The sequence below is a fragment of the Triturus cristatus genome, chromosome 3_1, assembly GCF_964204655.1.
Source record: "Triturus cristatus chromosome 3_1, aTriCri1.1, whole genome shotgun sequence".
In the NCBI taxonomy this organism is placed as follows: Eukaryota; Metazoa; Chordata; class Amphibia; order Caudata; family Salamandridae; genus Triturus; species Triturus cristatus.
In genome coordinates, this window is record NC_140583.1 from 982,407,648 (window position 1) to 982,431,718 (window position 24,071).

Genomic DNA, 24,071 nt, shown 5'->3' on the forward strand with positions numbered 1-24,071 from the left:
CATTTATAGTACTGTCTCTACTTTATTTGTAAGCAGTGAGGTGAAAACCTTGTATGCATTCAATTAAATCGGCATAATCAAAATGAAATAGATCCAATCACCATCAAGGTTCTTCGGAGGAAAGACTGATTGAGATGATATGGCGACACCAGTGACCTAAGGTAAAGCGGTCCAGAAATAGACAATGCTTTATTGGACTGGTTTCACAGTTGGGAGCCAATGTAGGTCCCGGAGAAGATGGGAGACCGAGGAATGCTTTGAGAGGTGAAATGGCAACCAAGCTGCTCACTTTTAGGGAACTACTTTTTCTGTTTGCTTAAGTACTCCATCAGAGTGCATGTGTTTTTCCAGCTCTCTCCCTTTTTTCTGTCTCACTCAAAAACCATCCACTTGTACTCTGTTTTTGTTCTCTGTGTCTCTAATGGCTGCTCGTATTCTCTTCCGTGTACTCCTCCAACCACATTCTTCTGTGCTCCTTGTTTCTGTTTTGGTTTCCCTCATGTGCTTCTCCCCCAGACCCGGTGTTGCTCTCTCCATCATGCCCCTCTATCCACTCCCCATTACCCCCACCTTTGTCATTCATTTTTTTAAATATACATTTTTTTGCGGGGGGAGGGCAATGCAGCAAATTGATGGTGGCCCTCCACTAATTCACTTTCACACTTACAATTTCAGTTTTTATAACAGACTGATTTAAGTGGTGCACGCCATCTTAGATCAGTTAATAAAAATAAAAGAAGCTGGTACCTGCGTCATTCTGTTGGTGCGGGCATGCGTGATAAAGCATGTGTATGCCTAAAGAATGCAGCGAATTTACCAAAATCAGACACTTCGTAGCTCCGTTATTTGGGGCGTTCTTTCCAATACCAAACAGCACCATCAAAAATCATTGCTTTATACATGTGCTCTTCACAGTGCTCAAAAACATTGGCGTGCCAGAGATCCCACAGGGCAGCCTATTTATTGGCTTTGCCAATGCTTCTTTAAGTATTGACTCGCTCTCTGTGCACCACAAGGTTTCTCTCGCTGTTGACTTGCATTTCTAACTGTGTCTATGCACTGCAGAGTTTTCTACCCTTTGTCTGAATTATCAGTGTATGATGCGCATTTCATTTACTGCATCCAATAGCATGTTGGTGGGCATCAATAAGATGTCAAACACAATTTTACATGGAATGGAAAACCTAGAGTTTTACAGGGAACTTAGGACATGGAAGTTCTTAAATTCAGTACTTTCTGTGAATAAATACACTAGTGATGTATTTGAGCACAGCAGTTAGTGGCGTGATACATGGAATGAAGACTTTCTACATGGATGTCATTTTGGGGGCGTTGTGTGTCGCATCTGTGACCCCTGTCTTGCCCCTGGCAACCCCTGGGACTGCCTTTGTGACCCCTGGACTCAGAGGTGGTAAATCCAGTGCCAGCAGCACAGAGGCAGCTCGTCCTCGTGGATGTCATTTGGGGCTTCACGCTCTTTGTTTTCTGTCAACTTTGTTATTACATTGATAGTGATTAATACTATGCAATTCACTATTAGAGTAATAAAGAATGGAGTACAATTAGCTGCTATATAACCTTCCACGGCAGCTGAAGTATGTAAAAAAATGCTTTTAAATGCATGTTGTGTACACGCTTGCGGGTGAAAGTGTGTATATATGAAAGAGAATGTGTGTAAGTGTGAATGTGTGTATATGTGTAAGCATCTTAGTGTGAGTAAAAGTGAAGGTCAAAGGACATGTGATGTCACTTCCGCCAGCCCTGGCATATTGTTGTATTGACGTCCATGACGGTCTAAGGCCTTGGAAGCTCTTAGTAGAAGGAAGATCCCTGTGAGTGGTTAACACAGCCTCAGTGGGGGCCGGCATGGCTTGTGGGTGGTGGAGCGGGCGTGGGGGGATCAGGCGGGGGGTGTCGTGTGGCAGAGGGGTCACGCGGCGGGGGGGTTCGCACATGGTGCAAATATATAAAAAATACACAAAAATTAACTTACCTTGGAGCCGGGTCCCACATTTCTGCTCCTCCTCTCTTCATGGAACTCGTGGAACAGTAAGCAGGCCCCGCTGACCAATCACAACGCTTCAATGCAGCATTGTGACCGGTAAGCACCCAGGCTCACTCACCAATCACAATACTGCAATGCCGCGTCGTGATTGGTTTTGAGCGTCCTGGTTAAACGCTCAACCAGGGAATGGGGGCCTGGGAATGTTCTCCACGCAGGCTGTAATGCAGCCTGCATGGAGAACGAGGAAAGTGCACATGACTGGTTTGGGCGGCCCGAGAGGGCCAACCAAACAGTCATTGGGCACTTTGGAGTGGGCATACCACTACTCCCTGCTCTGCTCAAAGAGCAAAGAGCAGAGCAGCCCCGCCCACCCACCCACATAGCAGCACGAAGCAGCGTAAAATGAGAATAACTCAAAGTTATTATCATTTTATGTTTCTGCTTCGCAGTGCTTAAAAGCGGAAGGGCAACGTTCCTCCGCCATAGCGAAGGAGCCGCCACTGTATGGCCTTTGGGAGGCAAAGCACCGAAGTGTATCTGGGGTTCTCCTCTCCGTGACCTCAGGAAATGAAAAAATGTTGGTGTGGAGGAAATTTGTTAGGAGTTCAACTTTCATCAATGTGTAGCCATTTCTGGATAAGCTGCATAACTCCTGCATACTACTTGGCTGAGGAAATGGAGAATATTGTGAAACTAAGGCGATTAATAGGAACTATGCACAACATGCATTTTTCCCTGGAGTCACCATGTCTGTGACCTGAGGCCTTAATACCAATTTTTTTCAGATTGAAATAAAAGGGGTCCTACAAATACATTTTTTACCTGGGTCTTCCCATTTGGGGTATCAGTGCAAAATCAAGAAACTAGCCTGGTGTTTGCTTACTGCATTTGTTGGTCACAATTTAGAGGAATAGCTCACTGTCAAAGACCATTTGGGTTTTAAGGTTGTCTACTAGATTTATAGGCCTGGGCCTCAAGCAAGGGCTTAAACCCTGGAAGAAGGATTTTAATAACCAGTAGAGCCCAAAGCAGAATGACTATAATACTATGAGAACATTCCACCCATTCATGGTAGAATATTCTGAATTAAACAGACAAAAAATAACGCTAAGCTTTGCATTGACAGGGCAGATCTCTGCTAGCTTTTACAGGCCCGCTGCCAAGTCATGTTTTTTCAGAGGAGCTGTCAGCATGCCTGTGTTTTAATGTATTTGTTACCCTACTTGTGCAGCTGGTTCTAGCCCCACATCCTGTGCCTGAACAGGATGTTTGAATTCCAGCATATAAAATGATGGAGTGAGTTGCTCTAGGATTGGAACTCATTTGTGAGTAGGTATTTTTTTTAGGAGATAACAGCATTGATTTGCCCTGGTGAAGTCCTGAAGAAATGAGGGAGCGATGGGTTAATCTACGCTGTAAGTAACCGGGGAGAGGATGTGGCCTAAGGGCTAGGGCGGTCAACCTCAAATCTGGAGAACCGCGTTCAAGTCTCAGCAACATCCTGTGATTCTGGGCATATCACTTAATCTGACCGTGTTTAACAAAAAAAAATGAATGTGTCCTTGTGTAACACAACTGGTGCTATGTAAAGTGCTCTGATACCGTCGGGTCAAGTTCGCTATATATAAAACTCCGGGATTTTTTTTTTTTTTTTACTCCTTAAAATTCTAGTGATATGAGCTGCATGGCAGTGGGATTTGATAAAATAACTGGTATAGAAGTACTCTGAAAAGTTTACACTTAGAAATTAGAACTATCGTGACACTCTGCTGCTATGTGAGAAAGATAGACCGGGTCTGTGTTGTGGGCTACCATGTCTCTTTTGTCCTCCCTTTTCTTGTCCTATCTTGCTTTCTCCTCTGGGGTCTGGAATGCATGTGTACATTCCAGGTGTCCAGGGATGAGCTGCGGGGGAGGTTCTGGAACTTGGGGAGCTTTGGCAGTTGGGGAGCTGTGCCACTGCTGGGATGCTGTGTTGCTGTATAACCGTGGTCCAATTTGTTGTATCTTAATTAAACTACTGGAGGACTTGTACACGTCTTTATCATCTTTTCACTGGCGACGAGTTGTACCTGTGTGGGGACAGGTGTCTGGACCACTGGTTTCCCCACCGAACCCACAAGAAACTGAAGAATACTGATCTCAGTTCTGCCTGAAATGCGAGAAAAATCGTTCATGGACACCTATCGCACCCGGGTTCTGCTGCAGAGGAGTTTTTAAAGATCAAGAGACTGGGAAACCGGAGGCAATTGAAATGACGGTTAACTGAATCGTCGCTTACCTCGGTTGCCCTGACAACGTCGCACTGAAGATCATCTGTGCCGTTGGATCATCTCGGGCCTTGCGATTTCTCGTCACTCTCGATCCTTGAGGCTGCGGACCGATGGTGGATATTGATCTGGAAGGTTGATCGGAGCGAGGAGTCACGGAGCTCTGAATTTCAGTGTCGACGCATGCGCACTGCAACTGGAAACCGGGATGGAGGCTGATTCTTCATACATGCGCGGTGGTGTTCTTCCAAGCGCTGATCTCTGGAGCATGCGCGCTGATGCGCATACTTCTTCTGAAGAGAGCTTGTAGTGTGCCGGTACCCGTGCAACGATACAGGAGCCCACGGGAGAGAGCCTGTGGAGTGACAGTACCTCGAGCCACATTACAAGAGCCTACACGAGAGAGATTGAAAGGTGACATTATACACAGCACCATTACGGAACTAGCAGAAGAGAGCTCTTCTTACATACATGCGCGGTGATGCGCACACCTCCTTGTTGTAGCTCACTAAAATGTAGATGGATAGATCATATTCAAACCGGCAAAAATATTGATTTGTTTAAGTAAATACATGTATATTTAGGGTTGGGACTATTTCCTATGTGAGTATATCTCTGGGATTATCGCTACTAGCATTTCCAGTGTGCATTTCGAGTTTTCTGCGTTCTTGATTGTTTGAATATTTCTCATTGAACTTTGGTTACGCTGGTTAAAGTACTGTTTACTGTTGGTTTTAGTGAGGTTTACTCACCAACATCATTCGAGATTAGCAACATAGTTGGTCTTTTCACGTAAAGTTTTAACTTGGGTGTTTATTATTTATTTGTTTATTTTCCTCACCTTCTCTCTTTTGCATCATGGCTACTGGAATGTCACAACCTCCACAATTTCTTTCGGAATCTGGTGATCCCATCTTGCCATGGAAGAGATGGAAACCTTTGTTTGATTCCTATTTGTTGGCCATTGGGGGAGAAAAATTTTCAGCGGTACGCAAGCAAGCTACGTTGTTACATAATTTGGGGGTTGAGGGCAGACATGTATATGATGGTTTGGATGAAATTGTTCTTGGTCGTGGGGAAGGTGAACCGGAGAACATTTATGATATGTCCATCATGATGCTTGAAAGACATTTTGGCTCTAAAATTAATGTGGTTTTAGAACGTCATAAGTTTTTTAGCAGAGTTCAGGGTAAGCAAGAGAAAATTAATAGTTATGTGGCGGCCTTGAAAACGATGGCTCGCACTTGTGAGTTTGAACAATTGACTGATTCCTTGATCAGAGACCAGGTTGTGAGATGTACGAATGATGTAAAAGTCCAACAGAAACTTTTAGCAAAGAATCCTGATCTTAAAGAAACCCTAGCCATTGTTGAAGGGATGGAAAACACCAATATGTGGGTGCGGGAGATGAGGCCTGAAAAAGCTAATGATGCTTCGGTTGATGAGAAAGCAATTCATGAGATAAAAAAAAATGATTTGAAGAAAGATGACCCTAAGGAAAATAAGCTTGGGTTCAAAGGAAGTGTATGTGACAAGGAAAGGAAATTTCAAGAGTCAGAACAAGCTAGTTCTAATTCTAAAAATTTTAATTCTGAACAGAGCGGTTTCAAGAATACCAGGCCTGGTTTTAAGTGTTTTAGGTGTGGTAGTGACAGGCATCTTCCCAATAGTTCAAACTGCTTTGCAAGATCTGTGACTTGTAATAAATGTGGTAAGAAGGGGCATTATGCAAGGGTTTGTCAATACAAGGGCAACCAAGTGGTACGTTTTGTCAATGAAGAGGAAAAGTTTGTTTGCAGTATCAAGGAGAATGGACTTGTGGATGGTGATGATTTAGACATGCCTGTTTGTGAAGTATCGATTGGTGGTCAACTATTTCCTGTCTTGGCTGATTCTGGTTCACCCTATACTATGGTGGGAGATGCAACTTGGGATGCTGTCTTTGGTTTAGACAAGTTTGAATTGTTTCCTCCTGACATCAATCCTGTGGGGTATGGTGGTGTCAGAATAGATGTGTTGGGATATGTAGTCAGGAAAATTCAATATAAAGATAGGGAAACTGTGGGGAAGGTGTATGTGGCGAAGAGGGGTGACAATCTCCTGGGCTGGAGGCACCAGAGGGACATGGGGATTACTTTGAATCCCAACTCTCCAGAGAAAGTCTTACTTTTGTCTCGGGAGGTGTTGTCTAACAAGGATGTCAGTTCATGTTTTCCAAGAGTTTTCAGTGATGAGTTGGGGTTACTTAGGAACTTTGAACACAAGATTATATTAAAAGAAAATGCTCAACCTTTTGTTTCCAGAGTAAGGAAGGTTCCACATTTAATGATGGAGCCCTTAAAGCATGAACTTGATAAGTTGTTGGGTTTGGGAGTCATCGAGGAAATTGAGTGTTCTGAGTGGTTGGCCCCGATCGTTTTAGCTCCCAAGGATGGTGGCAAGGGGATCCGCATGTGTGTGGACTTGCGCGGACTTAATAAGCACATTTGGGTTGACAGACAACCTTTGCCCAACATCTCTGAGACCCTTGCTCTTATCAAGGATGCTAAGTGTTTTAGTGTTATGGATCTGTCATCTGCGTACCATCAGGTTTTACTCCATCCAGATTCGAGACACTTGACATCTTTTGTGACACCCCTGGGTGCCTTTAGGTTTGTTCGTATGCCTTTTGGTCTCGCTTCTGCTGCGGCATGTTTCCAGAGGGTCATGAATAAGGTGCTTGAGGGGTTGTCGAAGGTTCTCATCTTCCAAGATGATATCCTGGTGTATGGGAGAGACCAACAGGAACACGATGAACATTTATGGATGGTCCTACTGAGGCTGCAGGAGGCTGGTCTAGTGATCAAAAAGGAGAAGTGTAAATTTGGAGTGTCATCTGTAAGTTATTTGGGACATACCATCTCTGCTGGTGGAATTAGTCCTAAATTGGATCTGGCTGAGAGTATTGTGAAGGCTCCTGTGCCTATCAACAAAGATCAAGTGCGATCTTTTTTGGGTCTTGCGGAATTTTGCTCCAAGTTTGTTCCAAATTTTGCAGCAATTGCATCTCCCCTTAGGTTGCTGCTCAAAAAAGGGGTGCAGTTTTCATGGTCCAGTGAATGTTCTTCTGCCTTTGATTCCATTAAAAGTAAGATTGGTTGCATGCCGACTTTGGGGAATTTTGATGCTTGCAAGAAAACTGTGCTGTGCACTGATGCTAGCATGCTGGGGTTGGGGGCGGTTTTATCACAAGTTGTGAATGGTGAATCCAGAGTAATTGCCTTTGCGTCTCGTTCACTCAAGGGTGCGGAGGAACGCTACTCTGTGATTGAGCGGGAGGCATTGGCGGTTTTCTGGGCTATACATCACTTTAAGTTTTATCTTTGGGGCATACCTATTGTCATCAGAACTGATCACCGTCCTTTGTGTCAAGTTTTCACCTGCAGGGAATCTGATAATATCTCACCTAGGATCAGGCGTTGGATGGAAGGGTTAATGGAATTTAATTTTGTAGTGGAGTATGTGCAAGGTTCGAAGAATGTGATGGCTGATTGTCTTTCAAGGTTGCCGTTGGAGCAGCCAGGTGTGGAGGTGGAAAACTCTTTGGTGGCATGGGTGCATGAATCTGCGGTTGATTCTGAAGAGTGGTCTTCTAATTTTCATGAGGACAGAGATTTGGAGTTGCTCAAGGAGTATTCGGTCAAAGGTTGGCCTATGGACAAGGAGGTACCAGAGTCCTTGAGACCTTTTCTTAAAATAAAGGATGAACTGAGTGTTTTTGATGAAAAAGTATTAAGAGGTAATCGTGTAATACCTCCACAAGGACTCAGGGGGAAGATTGTCAATTTGGCACATGAGGGGCATTTGGGGAGGAATCTGACCAAAGCCAGGGTGCGTGAGTGGTACTGGTGGCCAACGATGGATCGTCAGGTGGAGGATGCTGTCAAAGATTGTTGGGATTGTGCGAACAGTGACAAGAGTAAAAAGACTCGGGTTGCGCCTCTTTCACCTGTAGATGTTCCTTCTGAGCCATGGTCCAAGTTGGGTTTGGATATTTCTGGACCTTTTGAGCTTTTTCCTCCTGATGAGCGTTATGTGTTGCTTTTGGTGGACTACACCTCTAAATGGGTAGTCACTAAATGTGTCTCTGTTGTAAATACCCGAACTGTTATTGAATTTCTTTCTGAGGAGTTTTCCAGAGAAGGTATTCCAAAATATCTTATCACAGATAATGGGGTGCAATTTGTCTCGCATGAGATGTCCAGATTCTTAAAGGAGTTGTCTATCATTCATTTCAAGACGGCTTTGTATTCTCCGCAAGCTAATGGTCTTGCGGAGAGTATGAACAAATTGGTTAAATCTTGTGCCCAGAGGGCTCTACAGACTAGAACTTCTCTTAAGAAGATGCTCAGGGAAACATGGTGGGCTCATCGTACCACCCCGAATTGGCTGACTTCTGTTTCTCCTTTTTCTATTTTGAGAGGAAGAAAGGCTCATGACAAGCTGAGTCCTGCTTGGTTGAAGCTGGATGTGAATGATTTGAGGAAGGATGAGCAGGTAGATGTGAAAAGAAGGGTCTATCAAAGTGAATATAAGCGCAGATTTGATCAAAGGAATTCCACATCCCTTAGACGCTGGTGTGTTGGGGACGAAGTTTTGATCAGGAATCCTGGTCTGCTGAAGAAGGGGCGTCCTAGGTTTATGGGTCCTTTTGTCATCAGGGAGGTCAGGAGGAATGTGGTTGTGTTGGACTCTGGTGATGTATGGAGCATGTCAAGGTTGGTTAAGTGGGAGCCTGGTGTTGATGCTCCTGAATTTGACCAGGCATGTGGATCGGGTTCTAAGGAGATCTATGGTAATGCTGCTACAGGTGCTTCTGGTTCCGGCACTTGTAGGAGGTTAAGATGTAGGCCAAATTGGCATAAAGATTATCTTATGTCTTGAAATGTATTCTTTATCATTTGAATGTGGCTGTGTGGCAATAAGTTTATTGTATATTTTGAAATGTTTATTTTGTTGTTGCCATTTCTCATTCCTTTTGTTGCTAAGGAATAATGTTGTTCCCACATGTTCTGTTCCTTGCATTTTATTTCTCATATAAGTTTTTCATCCTTTATTTTTAAGGGTAGGGGATGTGTTGTGGGCTACCATGTCTCTTTTGTCCTCCCTTTTCTTGTCCTATCTTGCTTTCTCCTCTGGGGTCTGGAATGCATGTGTACATTCCAGGTGTCCAGGGATGAGCTGCGGGGGAGGTTCTGGAACTTGGGGAGCTTTGGCAGTTGGGGAGCTGTGCCACTGCTGGGATGCTGTGTTGCTGTATAACCGTGGTCCAATTTGTTGTATCTTAATTAAACTACTGGAGGACTTGTACACGTCTTTATCATCTTTTCAGTCCCCCTCCCCTACCACCTCGCAGCTCCGCCGTCATGTACCCTTTAAGTCGACTGTGGGAACCACTCTTGCTTCAAGTCAACTCTGACAGGACTGGGCTTAAACCGTGTTTTTTTAGAACCTTATAAATTACATTCCCGCTTTATTGTATTTGCGTTGATTATAGAAGTGTTGTGGTTGAGAGGCGCCTGGGGGGCCCAAAGCTGAGTAATGCTGCAACAACATGGCACCAAAGCCTGGCTTCTGAGGTTTGCGGTCATGATGTCTTGGGAGACTTCCAGATTAACCCTTTGCTCCCGGCAGGCTTCTTGAAGAACTCAGCCTTGTGCAGAACCTGCCCGTTTCCTCTCTCCCTCCCTCGGCCCCGCTCTCTCGTAGACTAGACATTGTTACATTCAGAGCTTTAAGTGGGCCGGGTCTCACCGGGTCGGAGCACCGGCAGTCTCTATCGGGCTCTGTTTTGTGCCCTGGCACAGGCGGTCCGTTTTTTTTGAGCGTTAAAGTAGGGGAAGGAAATCCTTTAAAGAGAGTCGTTTTCTCTCTGGATTTCCCTTCTCGTTTTGAAACTCAGGAGCAGCAACATTGTCGTGGTGTCACCAGGGCTTTAAGTGGAAGCTTTTTCAACATTAATACAAGTCATAGTTGCTGCTCATTTATCTTATGCAACTAACAACCATTGACAAAGCCAATAGTCCTGACCTGCTGTAGGTATGATGTTACTTGTTGTAGCATATATCTAGATGCAATGACAGAAACAGCAAAATACCAGAATATGTGTTTTTAAGCCACGCCCTTAATTACATTGGCCACGCCGACTTGAGAGACCCCCCCCCCCCCCCAGTTTTTTCATCCCACTTAAAGCCCTGGTTACATTATATGATCATCTTCCTTGGCTATTTGGTTGGAATAAAGAGCTGTCTGTAGGACTTACTCACTTTAATCAGCTTTACAAGAAAATTCTGTAAATGTTAGCACAGCAAATGTTTTCGCAAACCTTGCACCCTGAGTGAAAAAAGAAATAAATTATCATAAGACGACTTACACAAATATATACATCTTATTCGTGCTCCTTAGAGGCAGAAATCGCACATTGACATTTACTAAAACAAAACAGTGTGTGCTGCCAATGTTCACATTTTACTCTGCCCCTTGGAAATGTTGGTTTAAATTAATATGAGGACTTTATTAATACTTTCACAAAGTAGTTTCACAGAACAATGCTAAATTATTTAAAAGCGGGTGCAGGAATACTGAACTTAATGAGTAGTAGTTCATAAATCACTGTACTGCCTGTGGAGGCAAGAGCGCGAGGCGGGAAGATGGCCGCGCCTTGGTGAGGATCTGCCGGCCGAGCACCTAATCCGTCAAGAATCTGGCACAACTGATGCCCACGGACTTTAAACAAGCATTGGCAAAGCCAATAGATTTCGCCTATGTGAGAGCTTTGTCTGTCTTTTAGCCATGTCGTACAGCAGCATGGCTCTGCAGCACGGTTAAAAAGTAAAGTTAACAAAAAAAACTGCTATAATATAATTGCACTTTTGCATGTGATAGCGCTTCACCCATCATTGAAAACCAAATGCTATTACTGAGTATTGTACCATAGTATCTGTGTATATTGGCATCAAAATGACAGTCTGCTGCGGATAAGGGCAGCTTAGTATTTTCAGTGTTGGATAAAGGCTTATGTGCTTGCTACCTGTTTTTGAGTCCGTCTGAAAGTGTTTCAAATGTAAATAGTGTTACGGAAAGCACTCCATTACCTTCGGATCGGGTCGAGTTTGCTTAGGGGTGAGAAATAGTACCATCACATCAGAGGCTGCAGAAGGGTGCTGATTAAATTTAATTAATCTGTACTTGGTCCCTGCTCCACGGAAAGGATCGGGAATGATGTTTTGCCAGCGCCGGCCAATAAGGTGGCTGCAAAGTAGGGGGATGCTACAGCCAACAAATGGTAAGCAAAGTGACGGCTCCAAGCCCTTTATGTAAACAATAGCCTCTTGCAAGTGAGACACATATGGTAGCGCATGCTCTCACAGGCTCAACCCTACAAAACATCACCAACCCGACTGCAACAGTAAGGATTGCAAGAGACAGAAAATCCCTCCCAGCAAATCTTAAAGATATGTGCAGGGGAAGCCGGCGTGAGGTGTCTCTGTTGGCGCATCTGGGTGCCAAGTCGGCCATGCAGGGTATGCAGCTCACTTGAGTATGAGAGACACCAAGCAGAGAAACTAGTGGGGCAGCGTGAGAATTAGATACTGCATGTTGGCCGTACCTGAGGCAGTGGCAGACCTATGTCTGTAAGAAGGATATTTCACCAAGGTGGGGGCAACTCAGGATGCTCCACTGCAACCTGGCATGAGTCGGGGTTGCCGAGGGGGCATGGCCAGCAGGCAACTTCGATGGCCGCACCTTGAGGGAGCTCCAGCCGAGCACAACGTACAATCCCTATCCATCCGTTCAATTATCTGAACTCTGCACCTGATGCCGACGGCAAACAGCAACACAAAGTGTTGTGAAGTCCCGTGCATCCCTCCCTAATGGAATTTGTGCAACTTAAGGATGCTGGCAGCTGAGTTCGGAAGGCGCAGCCGAGACCACGTCCTTGCATGAATTGTGGCCCCATGCATTGACACCATAACTGGAGTGAGGTGTTGGGATGCACTGTCGGGGGGGCACAGAGGCCGCTACAGATGCGATCTTGAGAGCAAGTGGCGGAGATGTGGTGGGGTTGGCATCAGCAGAAGAGCCCATATGTGTGTTAGCTTGGGCTATCCGGATTGAGTAAAACAGCTCGTTGACTGCTGGTGCTTTCTCAGTGGCCATCAGGTCGGACGGGCAGGGCGGGCCCTGGCGGAAAGTGCAGAAAGAAGGGGAAGGAAATCTACCTAGCTCTTGGCACGGTGTACCGATGTGTCCAATGAGTGACATGGCCCCTCGCGATGTGCTGGTAGACCCCGGGGACTCGGCAAACTGCCTGATTCGAGTCACAGCCAGCTCCGCTTCGTAGGCCAGGATTAAACACCCTCCTGCAGCACTAGACCATGGAAGAGGAACAGAGAGCCCTACCAACTTGATTGGAGGTGGGCTCTATTGCAGGCATATTGCTGCATTGAGTTTGCCCATAACCACTGGTGCCCTGAGGACTTTTGGCACCGGGGTGTTGTTGCTGCCCCCTCCCCCAAACAGACTGGCTCAGGCTTTACAACAGCTGAGGCTGGGCGAGGGAGTACCCGAGGCTTAGGGCCAAGGAGGCACGCAGGGGCCTGCAGGGTCGCAGAGACATCCTGAGGGCCCTGCTGTGAGTGGCCAGGGACCAAATCGATCCGCCCGTCATGAGGTTCAGCCTGAAGCGACATCAGAAGCAAGTTGAGCCAAGAGAGATCTCAGGGAGTAGTGGTGCACCAAACTAAGATGGAGAAGTGCACATAGCTAAAGGCAGACAAAAATGTGGCTGTAGAAGAAGAACAGCAGCCACCCCCTCCTGCAGCAGAGGGAGATTTAACACTGCAAAACATTATGAAAGCAATTCAAGGGGTTTGCACGGCCCTAGAGGGCAAAATAGATACTGTCACATTAGAAGTTACACTGATGCATGCCAGCATACGAAACCTGGGTTTCTGAATCAAAGTAGTTGAAGACACAGTATCTACACTTCAGGCTGAAGCAAAATTCTTAAGATCCAAGTTAAAAAACTTCAATCTACTACAAGCATCCTTAAAGCCACAATGGAAGATTTCGAGTTGTGCTCCCACTGAAATAATGTCCACATTCTTGGGGTCCCTGAGCCGGTGGAGGGCCTGTCGATGGACTTATTTGTTGAAGACCTAATCCTGAAACACCTCCAACCTCGGGGCCTCTCCAGGTACTTCTCAGTGATCTTCCCGGCCAAACTAAGAGTGGCAGCTAGGGGACGACGTGGTTCTTTCAGACTCCACAGTAAGCGTGGAATTAGATAGATGGCTGGCCAACGGTTAGAGACAAGAGATCACGCACACGTCGCCCCAGGGGTGCAGGGGACCAGGGACAATGAGGGCTGCAGCATCAGCTGGCTAATGAGGACGCAATGGGGGATAACCGCGACACTGTTACACCCTAAAACCACATGTGGAGACCAGATACTTAGTGGTATTGCAATGGTGGAGGGTATGATTCTCATGTGGAGGTTTTACTTACTAGGGAGATGGATTGCTTGATCTGTCTGCCTTCCACCCCCCGGCGTACCTGCCATGGGTTTATCCACTTAAGAGACCATCATGAACGCTGCTACAGTATGACTCTAGAAAAGGGCGGTAACTGATTTAATTTGTTAAGTAGGGAGGGTGCGAGGTGAGGTACTTGGGCTGGTCCACGTTCCCCCACAATAGGATACAAGGGTTGGGATAAAAAGGCACTCGCAAAGTTGGGGAGGGGTGGGCAGTTTTGAGTCCACTGTGCAGGGAGGCAGGGACGATGCAGCGCGCGCAACGAAATTTGTTTTATTTATTTATATGTCTACTTACCTCTAATCGGTCGTATTCCGTAGTTACTACCCCCCCACCGTGCCCCTCCCCCTCCCCTGCCCCACGTCAGCACCCGGTAGCACTCCCACTACGGGCCGCTACTGGTGGCAACGGGGACTTGTTATGTATGACGGTGTTCGATGTTCTTGTTAGTAGAAGTGATGATGTCCTTAGGTGGTTGCAGTGTTCGACTGAGTCAGCTGATGCAGCCCAGGCCCAGGCCTGATCGATTATAGTTCATTGAAAGGTTGACTTTCTCCATCAATATGGGTGGGTGGTGTGTTGTGGAGGCATGTGTGATGCTGGGACCCAACATGTATTGGGATGGTACCCACTAAATGTCCCAAATGCTTAATACAATCGAATCATGTAAGTTTAAGATTTTGTCCTGGAATGTGAATGGCCTGGGAGACAGAATCAAGAGAGGGGTAGTGCTGCAGTATTTGAAACAGCTGTCCCCTGATAAAGTCCTCCTTCAAGAAACGCACCTTCAGGGCACAACCTATTGTGCGCTAAACAAATGGGGTTAACGCCTGGTGGCCCACGCGGGCTACATGAGGGGCTCTAGAGGGGTGGGCATCCATCCCTGGAACTCGGTCCCGTTTAGTGTACAACAGGTTACCTATGACACCCACAAACCTTTTGTAGCACTGACAGGACGCTGGGAGTGACACCGTACAATATAGTCTCACTTTATATCCCACCAGACTCCAGTCCTCGACATTGGCAGACCTGGAGTACTGTTTGCTTCTTCTCCCGGTGGGTGACCTAGGGCTGAGGGGAGACTGTAATGCAGCTCTTAGTGGGGACATGGATTGGTGGCCCCCGTGCCACGGACAGGCCTCTAGTAAAGCCCTGTATGATTTCATATCAGCATTGGAATTGGTGGATGTGTGGCGGGTCCTTAAACCCACAGCCCCTCAGTATACCTTCCACTGAGGCGCACGTGAGAGTTTGTCATGAATAAACTATATTTTCGGTCCTGCTGAGTAGGTTTCAGCGTTCAGTGATGTAAGGCTTCGAGCTCAGGGTATTTCCGATCATGCACCAGTAAGTGCAACCTATGGGTGAGGGTCCCTAGATGGGAGAAGTGTGATGCCCCTTAACCCCTGGTTTCTCAAGGTGCTACGAATCCTGAGTGGCTTCTATGAGGCAGTCGAACATTACTTTAAAGAAAATGAGGGTACACTGATGTCAAATTGTGTTCTGTAGGAGGCATTTAAGACAGTAATTAGTGGCCAGGGGATCACATTGGTCCCACGTCACAAGAAAGAAATTGCAGCGCAGTTGATGTCCCTGGAACGCATGATTCAAGACCTGGGGCCTAGACTAATAGCAGGGTAAGTAAGTAAGTAAATTTTATTTGCAGAGTTAATAAAAACCAATGCAATTTTCTCATTTAAAAAAAGGGGCAAAAAAGGAAACATGTGCATACTGTACAATTTCCAACATACACTCAATTGTCAATCTAAAATAATGAAATTCCCCCCCCCCCTTTTTTTTTTATTCTTTTATAAAACGAAAAGATCCTATAAGTTAAAAACTCCAATAGCCAATTTTCATCACTGTAATAAATAAAAAATAATAACAGTGTATTGGGTATAGTTCATGCTAAACAAGTAGCTACGGGCTAAGTTAAAGGTCAAGTTCCTGCATCCTTTTCTCTACCTCCTTCATAATCTTCACCAAATTGCAGTTTAACTGCAAGTCGTCGGGGGAGAAGCAGGCAAGCACGGCATTCCTTCGCGTGCGTATTCCTCGTTGATTAAACAGAAATTTCAACCAGCGTTTTCTTTCATCAAGCAATTTGTCACAAGAGCACAAAAGGTGTGGCATGTCCTCAGTTGCCTTACCGCATAAGCGACATGAGGAACCCCCTTTATCCTTCTGCCAGTGTGGAAGATGAGATTTGCAAGGTATCAGGCCCATTCTAAACTTAAGAAACTTCAGTTTTATAAATCTTGAGTAGCCCAGATTAAGATAGCTCTGATGGCCTTGATTTGAGTAAGAGTTTAAAACAAACCACCCGTGTGACCTCCTGGCAACTGACTCCTTGTCTTCTATCCATGAAAGGTATTTTGTTGTTTTCTTTACTAGTTTTTTCACTATAGAGTGGCTGGTGGGAGTATTCCACAGTTCCTTTAAGCCTAGATTCACCAGGCTTTTGGACAAATAGTTGGCGGCTTGCGATGCTGGGTTCCGCTGTAGTTCGGACCATAGAAGGCTGTTTAGGGACCCTTGTTTTGCCTTCCTGATTTTGTCCCACGTGATTATATATGCCCCCTGTCTTGCAAGTACTTGTTTTTGGCCACCAAACTCTAGCCTCAGTTGAGCCGAAGAGGTGTATTTGGGTAGGCCGAAAATAATCCTATATACTGCTGTCACGGTTTTATCCAAAATTCCCGCATCTCTTCCTCTTTGAACCTCGCTACCATAAGTAATGGTAGGCAAGAGTTTGGAGCAAATAACTTGTACCAAAGGGAGGAGAGAAGGGCTGGTAAGTTTTCCATTTAATTTTTTTAGCGAGACTGCAATGGCAATGCCTTTTCCTCTGATACTTTCTCTTTGTAAATTGAACTGGCCATCACTGTCAATTTTAACCCCTAGATACTTGTACATTTTTGTATCCTCTAAGCGTTTATCATTCCAGAACCAGCTGTATGATGACTTTCTTTTTTTATTGATTGACATTGTTTTGGACTTTTCCAAGTTTATTGACAATTGGTTCTCATCAGAATATCTTTTTGTTGCATCAATAAGGTTTTGCATCCCTATTTTCGTATGACTGATTAAGACCAAATCGTCTGCATAAAGTAACGAGGACAATGATTGGCCTCCTAGTTTTGGCGCGTGAGAATTGCAAATGTTGTGCACCGGGGTGAGATCTCCTAAGAACAAGTTGAAGAGTGTTGGTGCCCAGACGCATCCTTGTTTTAAACCGTTATTTGTTGGGATGCGTCTTGACAAATGGGAGCCATCACCCAACTTCACCTGTACCCATGTGTCACTATGTAGATTAATCAACAAGTCTAATAAAGGCTTTGGTATCCCCCATCTCTTTAGTTTTGCCCATAGAAGATTCCGATTAATGTGATCGAAAGCTGCCTTATAATCTATAAAGCACAAGTGAAGTGGCATTTTTGTTGTTTTTGCCTTGTCAATTAACAGACCCATAGCCAAGATGTTTGTTGATGTCCCAACAGATTTTGCAAAACCTGTCTGGTTAGCAGGAATTAGGGATTGTTCTGTAGCCCACGTCTGCAATTCCTCCAAAAGGATTCCCGCAAAATATTTTGCTTCGTTGTCCATGAGGGCAACCAGTCTCTAATTGCTTGGTAAAGTTTTGTTCCCTGCCTTAAATATTGGGGAAATGATGGAGCCCTTCCAAGAGACCGGCAAAACGTTTAGATATTTAATTTCCAAAAACAGTGGTTCAAGGGCTTCAGCCCATTTCATTCCGTTCAGTTTGTAAAGGATAGGTGGGATACCATTCGGGCCTGGTGCCCCCTCCCGCTTTCCTTTATTAATTTGGCACATAATTAATTTTTGGAATTTTGTCGCACCTACACTCGTAGTTCGCGCTGACGGGTTGAACCAGTTGTTGCACAAAGGAGTTAATTTGTTGTCATCAATAGCTGTCGTCGTAGTGTTGATTTTATGTTGTGTGAAGTGGCCATTAAGATAGTCTACCCATGTTTGTTCGCTAATGTTTGAAGAGACTCCTTCATGCCTGGGATTCATGAAGGAGTTAATTGTTTTCCAAAATTTTGCCCCGTCGTTCTGCCTAATATCAGAATGTAATTTTGCCCACAAGTTGTCCTCGATTGCTCTATTTGCTTCCCTTTTAGTTTTTTTAAGGGATGTTTTTAATTCTTGCAAATGATGATGTCTTATCATGTCATTTGGGAGATGTCTAAGTTGACGCATTGTTCGTGCGATATCTTTTTTTATGCCCTTTATTTTTTTTCTATGGTCTGTTGTGAAAGGGAGCAAGTTTCCAGCTTTCTTTGTGTGTTGAAATTTCAGGGTTGTGGTATAGCCTGCCATAGTAGTTGTAAAACTCTCCCATTTCTCTACCTCGCTTGCTCCAGTCCTCCCCTCGAAGTGTTGTTTTGCTATTTCTTCTATGTTTCCGTCCATGACCGCTGAGTACTTAATTCTTTTGTAGTTGATGGTGTAAATTAACTCATTCGGTACCCGCGATTGTTCAAGTTTTGGTTTCATGAGGTTGAGTATAGTTTCCTGAGGACAGTGATCGCTGTCAGCCTTCTCCCCTATTTTAAATGAGACAATATAACGAAATAGGGATAAAGGCATAAAAGTGTAATCCAGTATTTTACTTACTCTCGTGTTGTAAAATGTGCACGCTGGTGGGTTGTCTCTGCTAAATCTCCCATTCAATGCTCTGAGGTTATAGCGCTCGAGGTTCTCTAGGACCTCTTTTCCAAGCTTTGATTGTATAGATGGTAGTATAACCTCTTGATGTGGAATATTCCAGGCTGTGTTTTGATTACGATTCTCGTCGCTCGTTGAAAATCCCATCAAATTGAGGTTAAAATCCCCGGTAATCATAACGTCTGTTGTTAAAGTATCAGTTATGATTTCGTCTAGGCATTTGCATAGAGCTTTTACGACCTTTCCTTTCCTTTTTGGATGGATGTAAGCATTGATCAGTATAAAATGAAGGCCTTTCTTACTTTGGATGAAAGAAGACAAATTTATTATTTTTAGATCTGAAGAGAAAAAACCTAGGTCCTTAATATCATAGCCACTTACAACCGAGACATAAATTACTAGACCTCCTTGTAGATGACCAAATTTTGCTGTTTTCACCGCACTGGTGAAGAAGCGAAGAAATCCATGCAAATGTGGAGGTTCTAATTGCCATGTTTCTTGCAAGAATATTATATCAAAGGATCGTAAATAGCTAACAAATTCCGGATCGGTCATTTTAGAGGCAAGACCATTAATGTTCCATGAGCATATTTTCAGTTGGTTTTGCCTTTTGATTTCCGTTTGGTTTTCCAATTGTCAGTTTAACTGATTATTTATTGTTCTTGAGATCCATCTTAAGTCGGAGTAACTTTGTGGCATACTGGCAGAGGTACAGTCCCTGGCCCAGATGTCTTCTGTGCTTCTTGCTCCTTCGATCCGTTTGGCGCCTCTAAGTACCGTTAATACCTTCCTGTTTGAGGAGTACTGTTCTCCATCGCCTACCACAGGAATTAGTAGGTCAGGATATTTTGGTTTTATGTGTGGGGCAATTGTTATTCCCCAATCTTTGAAGGTCATGGTTTCTAACAGAATTTTTTGTGCCACTAAAGATGTTGTCCATGTTGCTTTTGTTTTTTCGGCCTTCATTCCGGCTTCTAATTGAAATTGAATAGAATCCAGGTCCTGAGTTGTGACACCTGCTAAAGATGGAATATGCGCAAGCAACCGTAGGATGTTTCCTCTGTTCAATATATCATGCTTGCCTTTTGCAATGTAATCCGGAGTAAACCAAACGATGTTTGATGCATCTTTTATTGTATCCATACAGCTGGCGTTATTTTTGCACTCATTTTTGTGACCTTGAGCAAATTCTTGTCCTTGCGGTATTCTTGCTAGTACTTGTTCTAGTAGAGGAGAAGCGAATTGCCGCCCTCCATGGCGGAAAATTTCCTCTCCAGTGATTGATATTTGGTTCTCATTACCAATTTCTTCTTCCCTTGTGTATTCTTTAATGTCGTTTCTATTAGGTAGTTTTGTGTCATTGAATTGTGATATTTGTCTGTTGGGGTCCAGTCCATTTGCATGTGTTTCCTTGGGTTCCCCATTCTGTATCGCCTGCTGTAATGTCTGTACATTTTTCATCGTCTGATTTATTCCGTGTGCTTTAGAGGAAGTCATTTCTGTTGCCATGGTCGATGAGTCCGTGATGTGCTGTTTTACTATCTGGTACTGTGTTTGCTCCTTAGTTTTGCTGCCGTTCGCCGATGTCAGTGATGGTCTGCAGGATACTCTAGATTCTAAAGCATTTAATATTGCAGTTTTGTTGGTTCCTTTGACAGTTTCCACTTCTTGCATTACACTGATCTTTTCCAAAGGATTATGTTCATGTTCGACAGATTGGGACGTCGACCCAAAAAGACGCCTGAAACCTTCTTGAGATGCGTTTGATTTTTGATTTCTGCCTTTGCGTTTTTTTGCCCTCCTTTGTTTTGCATTGGGTTGCTTCTCGGCTTTGTCTTCCATTCGAGCTGTAAGTCGTTGGTCTACTATTGCTACCGTGTCTTTTACTTCTTTGTTAGATTTTTTATAAATCGAAGTGTCCGTCTCCCCCCGAAGGCCGTTTATCCCGGTCGTTGTCAGTCCTATCCATTTTGTTTTGTCGATCGGAGTTGTAACACAGGTTCCAAGTGAGTGCTTGTCAGCTTCTACGACCGTTTGTCTTATGCATGAATAGCTGTCCCTGCTTTCCAGGGGCTTTTTTAATTGTGTGCATAGATCAGACAGCATTAATGGTAGAGTAGCCAGTTTATCAATAACAGGGCCGCAACCACATCCCACGTCGCTGTTGTGGGCTTGGTCCTGTTTGTTTTGTAGCAATGTAGTTAATGCTCCCAATTTCCCATCGATAGCAACCACAAAAACAGCCAGAGTATCTAAAAGAGTCAGCTGGGCATCCATCTTGTCTGACTGATAATGGAGTGCTTCTACAAGAAGTTGTATTGTATTTAGCAAGCTAGCCCATGCCGTTCCCTGGCTGAAATTTTTTGATGAGGCATCTGCACCGGCTGGAGCTACCTTGTCTTTTTGGTCTTCCTTTTTCTTTTCTCCACCGTCTGATAGATCATGTGGTAAATCAATTGTATTAACTGTGATTGCCGTGGTTGGCCCATTCATGTTTGAATCTTGGCCATAAGCTGCCAATAGGTCGTTCCAGTCTTCTGTTCTCAGGTATGAGGAGATTTCTATGACATCTGTGTCATTGACAGCATTTTCTATTGTAGTTGGCTCCTCATTTCCCCCCCCCCCCTCCCCCTATTTGGCTTCGGTTGGTGATTTGGTAGAGCTTTATTTGTGGGGAAGGTAGATCGTAACACTTTTAAACCCGTAACGTCCTGTGCCTCGTTCTTCCTTGGTTGACTGTAAACAGATTCCTTGAACAATGATTTTTCCCCAGGGCTTGTTTGGCATAATTGACTTAATTGGCTTGGATGATTATTAATTGTAAATTTGTTAGTTGTGTCATGGTCTTCAAATTTGTTTTCACTGTTTGAGGATCTCCCATCGCCATTTGGATTGAAGCCAGTTGCTGAAGTGTCATCCTTTTTATCTTGATCATCTTTGGTCATCTTAATTGTGGCAAGTGTCACCTCTTGTCTATGTACTTGAGCTTGAGCTTGAACTTGCACAATATTTCTACTTGGTTTTCTTCCTGTTATCACGCAGCTTGTCAGTAATTTATCATTTTGAGGTGTTGATGTTGTTTGTAAGGGGCTAGAGGTTGTTATATTTATGCTTCTTTTTGTATCAGGACTTTTCCTTTCGTGAGTTGGTTTCAGGTCTTCAGTAATTAGTATTGATTGACTTAATTGCAAGGGCTGAAGAGGTGATTGAAGGCCTGTAACATCGGTTATATTTGAATATAGGGCGTCCCCTGCGTTTTTTAAGAAGGAAAATTTTGTAAAGATTTTAGGTTGGTAAGAAAGCTGTTTATTTATTGTTTTTTTTCTTGTTTCCAGATTGTGAAGTAGGCAAGAGGCATTTCCAATTGCTGATGTTTCAGTTAGAGAGCAATTATTCATAATTTCTGACTCTATTTCTGGTGGAGGTACGATTCTTTCCTCCTCCAGCATCATGATTTTCCGCCTCCTTGCTTTTATCTCTTTTTGTTGTTGTTACACTATTCCGAACTCGACCTGACCTCATGGTGCCCTCCACTTAAGTGTGTTCTAATTTTACTCCTTCGCCGCACGCGACTTGCCTTGATGGTTTGTGCCTTGATACCTTGGTGGTTTTAGCTGTGGTTTAGTTATAGGGTCAAAGGCTAAAAATGGGGCCCAAAGTCAGTATCGTGAAAGAGAAAAAAAAAAAAAAAAAAAAAGCTCACAGCACTGCTCAGCCTCTGGACCGTCGGCTCGGCGCAGCTCAGTGCAGCCCGCCCAGCTCGGTACTACTCCACAAAAGGGAGATGCCCGCCGATACCAAGGATTGCCAGCCTGCCCTCCCACAGCAGCGCACAGGAAAATGGCAGTGGGCAATGGGCAGCAAGCGGGTGACAGACGAGACAAAGTCCGGGTAGATCACTCCGCCGCAACAGCGCTAGACCAGTAGGTTGTGCTTGGCGGCGGCGCAAAGACAAGCTGCGGGGGATCGGGGAGAAATCAAGGACCTCTCTCACCACCCACCCACACCCGCAGCTTCTCACCGTCTACTCCCACTGTCGTGTTGCCTCCTCAGCTGACTCACTGCTCTGCTCCTTTGCTGTCAGCGCTCCTCCGCTCCTCCACTCAGTTACAGGCAGCCACAGCCTCTTTGCCGGTCTCTCCACTGGGCCACCACAGAGCCAATGTAGCTCTCCTTCTCTGGTGTCCCTCCTTCTGCAACTGTTTTTCGGGGACGCCTGCTTTTGAGCTCTTCTAGGTGTCTTAGTTTCTTGTGTTCCTCTTGTTTTTATTTCCTTAAATTTACACTGGGAGTTGCTTAAATTGCGCTTTAATTGCACTTTTGTTGCGCCTTAAGTTTGTCCGGATCTACTTTTCAATTATGATGGGTTTGTTAAGTTTTTGTTTGATATTTGTTGCCCTTCTGAGCGTCAAGCTCCTCTTCACATCGAGTGAATCCCCAGGCTCTTTTGTTTATCTGCTGAGAGGAAGATAGTTGACAATGTTGTTGTACTGTCTCTATAGTGACTCCTCTACAGCTGCTCGAGGTGCAAGCCCCACCTGCCTAATGCTAACCGCTTCAGCTCCGTAATACTGTTCCGTGGGGCTCTTATCTAGACCCCTCCAGCTGCCCCCTTCCCCCCCCCTTTGCTGGCACCACTCGCTCGATGCTTCTGATGGTATTTTCAAGTGGGTGCCAGCTAGGGGGAGCCAAGAAGCCGTTTCAACAATGCCGCTCCTGAGAACTGCGAAAACAAACCAATCTGGGTGATGCGAGCGGGGGTTGAGAAACAGAGCAAGGCCGCAGGTCGGGTGCGGAGGGATGGAGCCGGAGGTTGGCTCGGGCTTCTGGATGCCTGAGTTGCCTAAATTGGGATGCCTTATTTTGTAATGCCCTTCGGGGGGCCGCGGTTCCGTGCTAACTCTGGCGGTGGAGTCGCTGGGGCTGTTCTGGCTACAGGGGGGAGAGTAGCGAGCTTGACGGGGCAATTAGAATTTTTTTAACTAAGCCTCACCGCCGCAGCTGCTTCTGATGCTACTGTCTCCGCGCTGCCTCTGCACTCGAGCCGCTGGACACGCTCTGGAAACGGCTCTCCGGCTTCGGTCTGCTCTCGTCTGCTCTCGGCTACAGTCTCCTCTCGGTTCTCGCTTTCGCCTTGCACTGCCGACTCACTCGCACGCTCTGCTCTCAACCCGGAACTAGGCGGGCTTTCTGATTGGAGCTTCCCAAGTCAGACGCACTTCCTTAGCCTTAGGGAGACAGACTAATAGCAGGGGAGGATACGATGGTGCAATATTATGTTATTTTAGGTCATTTATATTTAATATAGCACACAACTCACCCAGGGGCATCTCGGTGCTGTTATGGAAACAGGTAATCAGTGGAGGGGGAAAAAGGATTTAGAATAGATGCGATTTGAGTAGTTTTCTGAATTTACAGTAGTTCTGACAAGTGCAAAATAGATTAGCCATAAAACAGAAGGAATACAAGGATATAGTAGAGAAGGTGGCCAGAGCCAAGCATCAGGTGACCCAACACCGGCCATAT

General features: G+C 45.0%; 1 protein-coding gene and 1 long non-coding RNA gene across 2 annotated transcripts in view; one reads left to right on the forward strand and one right to left on the reverse strand.

The window, feature by feature from the left end:
* HIVEP3 (HIVEP zinc finger 3) overlaps positions 1 to 24,071 on the forward strand; it is a 1,736,279-nt gene that overhangs the window by 1,023,296 nt on the left and 688,912 nt on the right. The window lies entirely within an intron of this gene.
* Positions 1 to 24,071, reverse strand: part of LOC146861358 (uncharacterized) — a 44,601-nt gene that overhangs the window by 4,151 nt on the left and 16,379 nt on the right. Inside the window, exons 3-4 of the long non-coding RNA XR_014979248.1 lie at positions 10,581 to 10,647; positions 4,287 to 4,668 (exon numbers count right to left, since the gene is read on the reverse strand). This is a non-coding gene — a long non-coding RNA (uncharacterized LOC146861358). The remainder of the gene's footprint in view (positions 1 to 4,286; positions 4,669 to 10,580; positions 10,648 to 24,071) is intronic.